Here is a 9,153-nt window from a genome sequence, read left to right as displayed (position 1 = left end):
AATCTCAGCAGTCAGAGACTAAGGCAAGAGGATCATGAATTTGAGATTAGACTGGCCTTCATAGCAAGATCCTGTCTCAAAAGGAAAAAAAAACTACAATAGTTCTGAGATATTAAAACACATTTTTCAATCAAATATGATTTATTTGACTAGGACACAAGTAATTAAAAATTTATCTTCACAAACTTTTATTAAAAGCACAATTTCTTTTGCCTTTTCAATTAAAGAAATCTTTGGAGTCAGACGCTTCCTGAACAGCTGACAAGTTAGCATGGGAGACCCCAACAGGTGTGGGCTCATGCCTCTCCATTGTATTACAGGGACAGAGCGAAGTTTAAAAACACCCTGCTGTTGCTTCTCTGCTTATTGGCTAAGATCTAGTATATGTTTTTGTCAGTTTAACACCTGCTATGTCCTCTAACTCAGGACCATATATAAAAAGGACTTTTGAGCTGGGAGCTGGTATAGGAGTTTGTTCTGATTATAAAATGAGATAAATTCTAATTACTGGAGGGTTTGTATGTTTTTTAATTTAGTAGGATTAAAAATATTTTGGAAAATTTTTTAGACTGTATTAAAAACTGCATCCTCCGTGTGTAATGACCATCCCACCTGGCCTCAAAAGGGAGCCGTGGACGCTTTGTTCTTGGGCTATCAGTGGAGGAGGCACCTTTACCTAGTAGCATTTGTGCTGTGCCTTCCTCTTCATCAGAGGTAACTTGCTGGTCAAGTCATCCACCTGACAGGAGTGCTGACCAGCTCTTCAGTGATCTGGGTCTAAGGAGGCCAGGGGAGGCTGTGGCAGTACAGCCCCTTTCAGTTGTACCTCCTGTATGAAAACTATGTGTTTCAAACTTTCCACACCTTTTTTGGCTCAAAAGTGATTGTTTTTCTGTTTGGAAAATGTGAACTAGCTCATCTGAGATGATGTGATTTTCTTTTTTAATACACCTCGGGGAAAATACAGTTATTTCACTTTGCAAGTTTTCCCTTAAAAGTAGTTTCTTCTGAGTTACTTCTCCATTCTTTATTCTATAACTTGTGCTGGAAAATTATACTACTTATTTTTGGCTTAATTAGAATAACAACCGGCCAACTGAAAATTAAATCTTTTGCTCAGTGTCTTCTATAGTTATAAGTAAATTTCTCAAATTTTGATTAAGAATGAAATTGCAGTGGAAGGGTGGGTTTGTGTTTATGACTTGGAGCTCTAAAGTCAAAAAATGACAAGCAATTAAAATATTTTTTGCACAAGTTTTCCATAAGCCTTTGAGGTATTACCTAAGTTGCTTAATTAAATTATTAACTATTACTATATTTTGGCAAAGTATCATGATTGCTTTTCTCAGATCTCAATGGTTCATTTTAAAACACTTTTTTTTTTTTTTTTGGCAGTACTTGGGGTTTGAACTCAGGGCCTATGAGCTTGTTAGGCAGACATTCTACCACTTGAATCACTCCACCAGCCCTCAAGGTTCAGGTTCATTTAGACCTTTTTCTTTTCTTTCCCAGTTTTTAACCTTCCTCCATCTTGTGAAGTGATTTTCAAAAACTGAGATGCAAACTATGTTTCTATGCAGTATTTGTTTTTGCATTTAACTAAGAAAATACTAAGATATTAAAATTTTATGATGTGACTTCAACTACCAACCAGGATGGTGGGACAGGGAGCAGAACTAACCTCCTACCTAAAATAATTTAAAAACTGGGCAAAACCCATGAGATCATTGTCTTCAGATATCGGATAGCAGACCACACAGGGCAGTGATTTCTCAGAGGAAAAAGCACACAAGGTGATTCCTAGGTGTACCGTTGGCTGTAGATTTACCAGACTGCAGCACAAGGAAGAGGAGCCCAGAAAGAGTGTGGCTACCTCTTGAGTTGCGAAACCAAGTCTGAAGATCTGAGAGGCGAAGGCATGAGAATTTTCAGGTAAAAACCAGAGGAAAGTGCTGCAGAGGAGAGCTCTGGGGTTTTCTCCAGCCTGCAGCTAAGTGCTGAGCAGTAAGTACACGTGAGCAACGCTGCCCAGGCTGGCAAAGAGCACACTGAAGACAGCCTGGATTGCACAGGGCTAGAATGGTGTGTGTTCCAACCAGGCAGAGTGCGAAAACCTGCTGACATGCTTGGGAAGTCTTGAGAAGAATATTGCCTCAGGAGTTGGCCAAATAAGCCCAAGAGAAAAGGCTGGTAAGGACCTGCCCACCAACGCTTAAAAGTAAGCTGTGAAAGGATCACTCAAACAGCAGAATTGCATCTTATAACCAAGTCTCAAAATATTTAAAGAAATGCAAAAAACTCCAACACAATGGCATCCAGTTTAAAGTGAGAAGGCATTAGAAGAAATGAGAGAAAACAACCCATAATGAGAAGAAACATCAATCAAGAGAAATGCTATAGATGCTAGAATTCATTTTGGTGGTGGGGTTTGAATTCAGGACCTCACACTTGCTAGGCAGACGCTCTACCGCTTGAGCCACTCTGGTAGCCCTAGAATTCTCTAAGGACATTAAAACAACCATAATCACTACATACCCTCAAAAAGGTAAGGGAAACGGGAGCATGATAAGAAAAATCTAGACTTTAAAAGACTCAAATCTAAGGTGTAGAGATGAAAAAATAAACCATGTGAAATGAACAATACATAGGATGGGATTGACAGCAGTTTAGACACTACCAAAACATTTTTAAGCCTCAAGGCATAGAAATAGGAATTACCAGTCAGGTGTATAGAGCATGCCTGTAATCCCAGCACTCCAGGAGGCTGAGGTGCTATGTGGTGAGCTGCAGGTCAGCCTGGGCCAGCTGTGAGACCTGTCTGAAAAAAATCAAAATCTATTAATCAAACGATAAATAATAAGGGCCACAAACAACACAATGTATAAAAGAAAAAAACTGATAAAGCAGATACAACAGTTTTTTATTTTATTTATTTATTTTTATTGTTGTGCTGGGTGGCATTTACAAAAGTTCTTACAATGTATCAAATATATCATACTTGAATTCACCCCTCCACCATTCTCCTTTGTATCCAATAGTTTTTTAAAAACTGTTTTTTAACTATTTCTTTTAAACCACTGAGAAAAAGGACAGGCAACTTACCTGCTGAGAGAAAATATTTGCAAAACATATATATCTCATTAGGCACTTGAATTTACAACATGTAAAAAAATCTTCCAACTCAATAATAAGGCAATGTAGGTGAAAAATGGACAAAATATGTGAATACATATATCCCTAAAGAAGACAGATGTTACATAATCACGTGAAAAGATGATTAACTCATTATTCATAAGGGAAATGAAATTGAAAGCAGAAAGCTATGTCTACATACTCACTGGAGTGGTTAAAATAAGAAAACCAGCCCTGGCCATATTAAGGATTATGGGGAAGTGGATGAGCTAGTGCCTCTCACAGCCCCAGCCAGGTCAGTCCTGTTTGTGTCTGAGAGAAATGAATCACACAAAAACTTAACAAGCATTCACAGATGCTTTATTGTAATTGCCCAAACTGGAACAATCCAAAAGTCCATCACTTGGTGAGTGTATAAAAATGGTTTTATATTGATGGTAGAGAATGCTATTATCCATAAAAGGAGCCAACTATTGATACATGCAACAATATGGAGGGATATTAAAATCATTAAGCTAAAAATAGAGCCCGGCGCCAGTGGCTCACATCTGTAATGCTAGTTACTTGGGAGGATGAGATCGGGAGGATCATGGTTTGAGGCTTGTGGGGGCAAATTTTTCATGAGACCCTATCTCCAAAATAACCAGAGCAAAATGGACTGGAGGTGTGGCTCAAGTGGTAAAACACCTACATTCCACCAAAACAAATAAATAGGACAAAAAAATGACCAAAGAAAGAGAGGGCTAGGACTTGGGAGGTTGAGGCAGGAGGATCATGAGTTGGAGGCCAGTCAACATAGACCCTGACTCAAAAACAAAACAAAATAAACAAAAGCAGAAAAAATTGTTGTGCTGACTGAGAAAAGCTAGATAAAGAAACTGCATGTGTTATGATTCCATTCCCATAAAACAAAGCATCGGCCTTGCCTGGGGGACAGGGATGGGTGAGAGACGAGAAGGAAAGTCTTGGGAGGATCTTGACCGCGGTGATGTTTCACAGGTCTGCACACAGGAAGTGCTGTGGTGTTCTCAGTGCTCTGACTGCAGCTTCTGGTTAATTATACCTCAAAGCAGGGCATGGCACTGACATTAGCATATGATGTAGAACTGAAAAAAAGTAGTTAGGATTCTAAATGTGCATCTTTATTTCAGCCAGTCATTGCTTTCTTTCAGTTGTTTTACCTGTACAAATTGCAGTTGTCATGTGGTGATCAAATACGTAACTGACCAGTCCCGCCTCTTCTGCCCAAGAGTCACTCGGATCCTCCAGTTTTGAGACTCTATGTGTCTACTAGTCCCTAGTCTCAGGTTTGCTCATTTGCTCCGCAAACTCTTCTTCAATACAGAGGAAAAAAGGACAACCCACCCGGTTGGTTTTAGTGTGCTGCCTTACTGATTTGGGGGCAGCCTTCTTTGTTGCTGACCTTTGTCAGGCATGTCTTAGACCTTGTTTCAAGCCTAAAATCTTAAGGTAAAAGATTTCATCAGTGTGAAAATGTGTGTAGTCTACAAAAATGCTGAACACCCGTGGGTCCCCAGGGGACATGCGTGACAGCAGGAACAGAAGACTGCTAGCTTAGTGTTTCTCGAGATTGAATTTTGTGCCTTCACATGCAGTGAGTGTGAAAATGATCTCATTTTCCCTAACGAACCCAATGAAATTAGCGTAATTTTGAATTTGCTGCCTGAAAATCAAGCATGTACTTTTTTTTTTTTTGAGACAGCGTCATAACTACATAACTGGTTTGGAAATCACCCTGTAGCTATGAGCCCAGGCTGGCTTCGAACTCATGATTCTCCTGTGAGCCTCTGAAGAAGGGTTGGGATCACAGACATGCACCACCATTTTATTTAATTTTGTTTTTGAGACAGGGACTCACTGTGCTGTCCAGGCTGGTCTCAAACTTGTGGGTTCAAGTGATCTTCAACTCAGCTTTCCCGCTAGCTGGGACTACAGGTGTGAGTCACTACACCCAGCTCAAGCAGATACACAGTTTCTCTTAAGTGCAAATAGTCTCTCAACTTACCATAATAATATAAATACTATTTCCCGTGCTAAATAATTATCCAACTATTATAAGAATAAAGCAATTAATATTGCTTTTTTCTACCTCATTTTAAAACCAGTATATGTATTTGTATAATATACAATTCAAACATGTAAGTATATAATTCAATACGTCTTAGCACAGAGTTGTGTAACCATCACCACAATCTAATTTTAGACTATTTTTATCACCGCAAAGGAAACCTATTAGTAGTCAATTCTCAATCATCCTCTCCCCCATTCACAGCCCTAAGCAACCTGTAATGTGCTTTCTGTGTCTATAGATTTGTGTATTCTGGGCGTTTCGTATAAGTGGAATCATTAACGTGATTGGCTTGTGACTGACTTCTTTCAGTTAGCATGCTTTCAAGATTTGTCCAGGTTGTAGCATGTGTCAGTATTTCATGTCATTTCTTTCCTTTTCTTTTTTTGGTGGTGCTTGGGACCCAGAGCCTTGCATGTGCTAGACAAGTGCCCGGTCCTCATTTCTTTTTCTTGTCATATAGCTTTTATTTTCTTTTTTAAAAGATTTTATTTTATTGTTTTTACATTTACTTACATGTATACATTATTTGGACCACCTCCCCCCACACTTTTTTAAAAATAAAATTCTACTATATGGGCATACCACACTTCACTTTACCCATTCATCAGTTGAGGAACATTTGTCTCCATCCCTCACTTGCTTTCTTTGTTAGTTTGTTTGAGACAGGGTCTCTTTATGTAGCCTAGGCTTGGAACTTGGGATCTTTTTGCCTCAATGTCCAGAGTTCTGGATTACAGGAGGGAGCCACCAAGCCCTCCCCGGTGGCTATGATAAATAATGTTTTGTGAACATTTGTGTACAAGTGTTTATATTGGATAGATTTTCTTTTCTCAGAGAATATTTCTAGGAGTGGAAATACTAATCACATAGTAACTCGCTGTTCAACATTTTGAGGAGTTGCATCTATACCATTTTATTTATTTATATTTTGGAAGTTCTGGGGTTTGAACTCAGAGCCTCCTGCTTGCTAAGCATGGCTTGAGCCATGTCCCCAGCACACCATTAAAAGTTTTTACCAGCAATTATAGGAAGGTTCTCTTTTCTCCCTATCAGCCTAAAGTATTTTTTTAGCTTCATTTTATCCCATAAATTGTGGGTGTCATGATACCAGAATGCAGATATATTTTAAGGAAACTCCAAACTTGAGTTTTCTTTTTTAAGAAAATGATGCCCTTTTGTAAATGCCACAGGGTACCCCCACCCAGCACAACAACAACAACAAAAAAACCTGAAAAAAATAAAATGGTACCATCCCATACTACCGGGAAGGCTGAGATTGGGAGGAGCGGTTTGAGGTCAAAAAAGTTCACAAGATCCCATTTCAAAGGAAAAAAAGGTGGGCATGGTGGCACGTGTTTGTCATCCCAGAGATGATGTGAAACATAAAATTGGATGATCACAGCCCAGGGTGGCCTGGGCAAAAAGTGAGACCCTATTCCCAAAATAACCAGCAAAAAGGGCTGGGACCCTGGCTCAGGTAGAAGAGTGCCCGCCTAGGAAACACAGGTCCTGAGCTCAAACCCCAATTCTGCTGGAAGGAATAATAATAATTGGAGTTGGGCTTACCTTAAGGAATTTTCAGCTCTAATAGAAGTCTGTGCTTCTTTGACTTCCTCATGCTCAAACAGAAGCATTGCTCTTCTCGTTTGCATCTTGTAGTTTGATCTAAATAATAATGTCTGTTTGATAAGGAAAATAAACAAAGTCGCTGTCTTATGCAGATCACTTCCAGGCTCTATGAGTTGTCCTTTCCTTCCGGGAAACCAGAAGTTGGCATATTGTCTATTTTTTTACTTGCTTTTGAAAAATTCAGGTCTTATTTTATAGTGTGTGAAAAATTCAGTAATTGAAAAAAAAGAAGAAGAACCTGCTTTCTATATAGATAACTGTCAATGTAGAAAAAGAATCGCAGTAATAATTTTGGAGCCTGGCGTGGTGGCATGCATTTGTGCTCTCAGCTATTCTCAGGTGGCCAAGGCAGGAGGATCACGAGAGCCTCGGAGTTTGGCATCAGCCTGGGTATCACAGTGAGACCCCATCTTAAAAAAAATTCCATCCAGAATATTAGATTCATAGTATTAAGCTAAGCCAATGACAATATTAAAGCCAAGATGGGGGCTGGGGAAGTGGCTCAGTGGTGGAGGAGTCACCTAGCACGTGCCAGGCTCTTGGTTGCATCCCTAGCACTGCGAAATAACTAAAGCCACATTGTACCTTTTTTTTTTAATAGTTTTGAACTATAATTTTACTGTCATTTTTCCTCTTGTGTAAACATATGACAGATTTACAAGTCACAGATGTAGCTCGTGTTTGGTGATCCACTCTTACTCAACAACTCCCGTCTTAAAGAGGAATTCAAAGACAGAGGCAAATGGATTCGCCACTAGAATCTTGGTTTTGTGGCTAATATTAGGCTTTGAAATTGAAATATAAAAGCAGCATAAAATGAAAGAACATGGTCTTTGGAGTTCAGATAGAGAAGGGTTGCTGTCTGAATCTGTCATTTATTTTGCTAAGTGAAAACTTTTTTTTTTTATGTACTGGGTATTGTGGTACAGGGTCTCGCTCTTGAGCTACGCCTCCAGTCCTTTTATATTTATTTTGTTTTTGAGATAGGGTCTCACTAACTTGTCTGGGGCTGGCCTCAGACTCATGATCCTCCCGAGTAGCTGAGATTATAGACGCGCACCACACACAGTGTAACTGTCCAGCTTTTGTAGTACCTTACCTCACTGAAACTCTGTTTACTTCTCTTGCTACATGAAATAGCTCCTCCTTCACCGGGCCATGGTCTGATCAGTAGCGGATGCATCTTGAATAAAATGTGTCAATCAAGTTAAGGTGCTTTTCCCCTGCAAATCTTCCTTGAGCTCAGGGTGTGTGTGTGTGTGTGTGTGTGTGTGTACGTGTATTTATGTCACTTTCCTCGCACAGAAGTCTGTGGCTGGAGATGTGGCTCAAGTGGTAGAGTGCTTGCCTAGCAAGCATCAAGAACTGAGTTCAAATACCACAAAAATATAAAAAAGGACAAAAAAGTATTATTTAAAAAATAGAAGTCTTTTTGATTTAGGTCAGTATGGAAGCATTTTAATGGAGGCTGCTTAAGAAGTGATTTACATGTCTGGTTTGATAATTCATGCCCATAATCCCAGCTTCTCAGGAGGTGGAGATCAGGAGGATTGAGGTTTGAGGCCAGCCTGGGCAAAAAGTTAGCACCTCAACCAACAAAAGCTGGGTATGGTGGCATATGCCTGTCGTCCCAGCTATGTTGGAGGCTGTAGGTAGGAGGAGATAGGAGGATTGAGACCCAGATCAGCTAAAGTGAAATGTGTCACCCTACCTGAAAAATAACTAAAACAAAAAGGGTTGGGGACTGGGCACTGGTGGCTCACACTTGCAATCCTAGCTACTTGGGAGGTTGACATCAGGAGGATCATGGTTCGAGGCCAACCTGGGAAAGTAGTTCTGCGATCCCATCTCCAAAATAACCAAAGCAAAATGGACTGAAGGTGTACCTCAAGTGGAGAGTGACTGCTTTGCTAAGCACACAAGCCCTGAGTTCAAACCCCTATCCTACCAAAAAAACCCAGAAAGGCTGGAGGCATGACTCAAGTTAAGAGCCTGTCTAGCACACTGGAGGTCCTGAGATCAAACCCCAGTTCTGCACACACACACACACACACACACACACACACACCCTCCCCCCAAAAAAATCCTGACTTTGGAGTTTGTGATTTTTTTTGGTCATAAGATATAGTTGAGATTTTATATACTTTATTTTAGCTTGGAAAAAATATGAGTTTATTTCCATTAATCCGTATTCAATTTACTCCTCACAGGTTATGTTGAGCACATTTTTCTTTTCTTCATTTCCCTCAAAGGAAGCAGACATTTGAGAACACCACACAGGTTAAAGAACCCACCCAGAC

General features: G+C 39.9%; 1 pseudogene; it reads left to right on the top strand.

Moving 5' to 3' along the window:
• The first annotated feature begins 350 nt into the window (after window positions 1-350).
• On the top strand, window positions 351-509 carry LOC141421948 (U2 spliceosomal RNA; annotated as a pseudogene).
• The last annotated feature ends 8,644 nt before the right edge of the window (window positions 510-9,153 follow it).

The sequence above is a fragment of the Castor canadensis genome, chromosome 3 (assembly GCF_047511655.1).
Source record: "Castor canadensis chromosome 3, mCasCan1.hap1v2, whole genome shotgun sequence".
Lineage (NCBI taxonomy): Eukaryota > Metazoa > Chordata > Mammalia > Rodentia > Castoridae > Castor > Castor canadensis.
The sequence above is the reverse complement of the archived record's forward strand: the minus strand, read 5'-3'. Positions and strand labels throughout refer to the sequence as shown.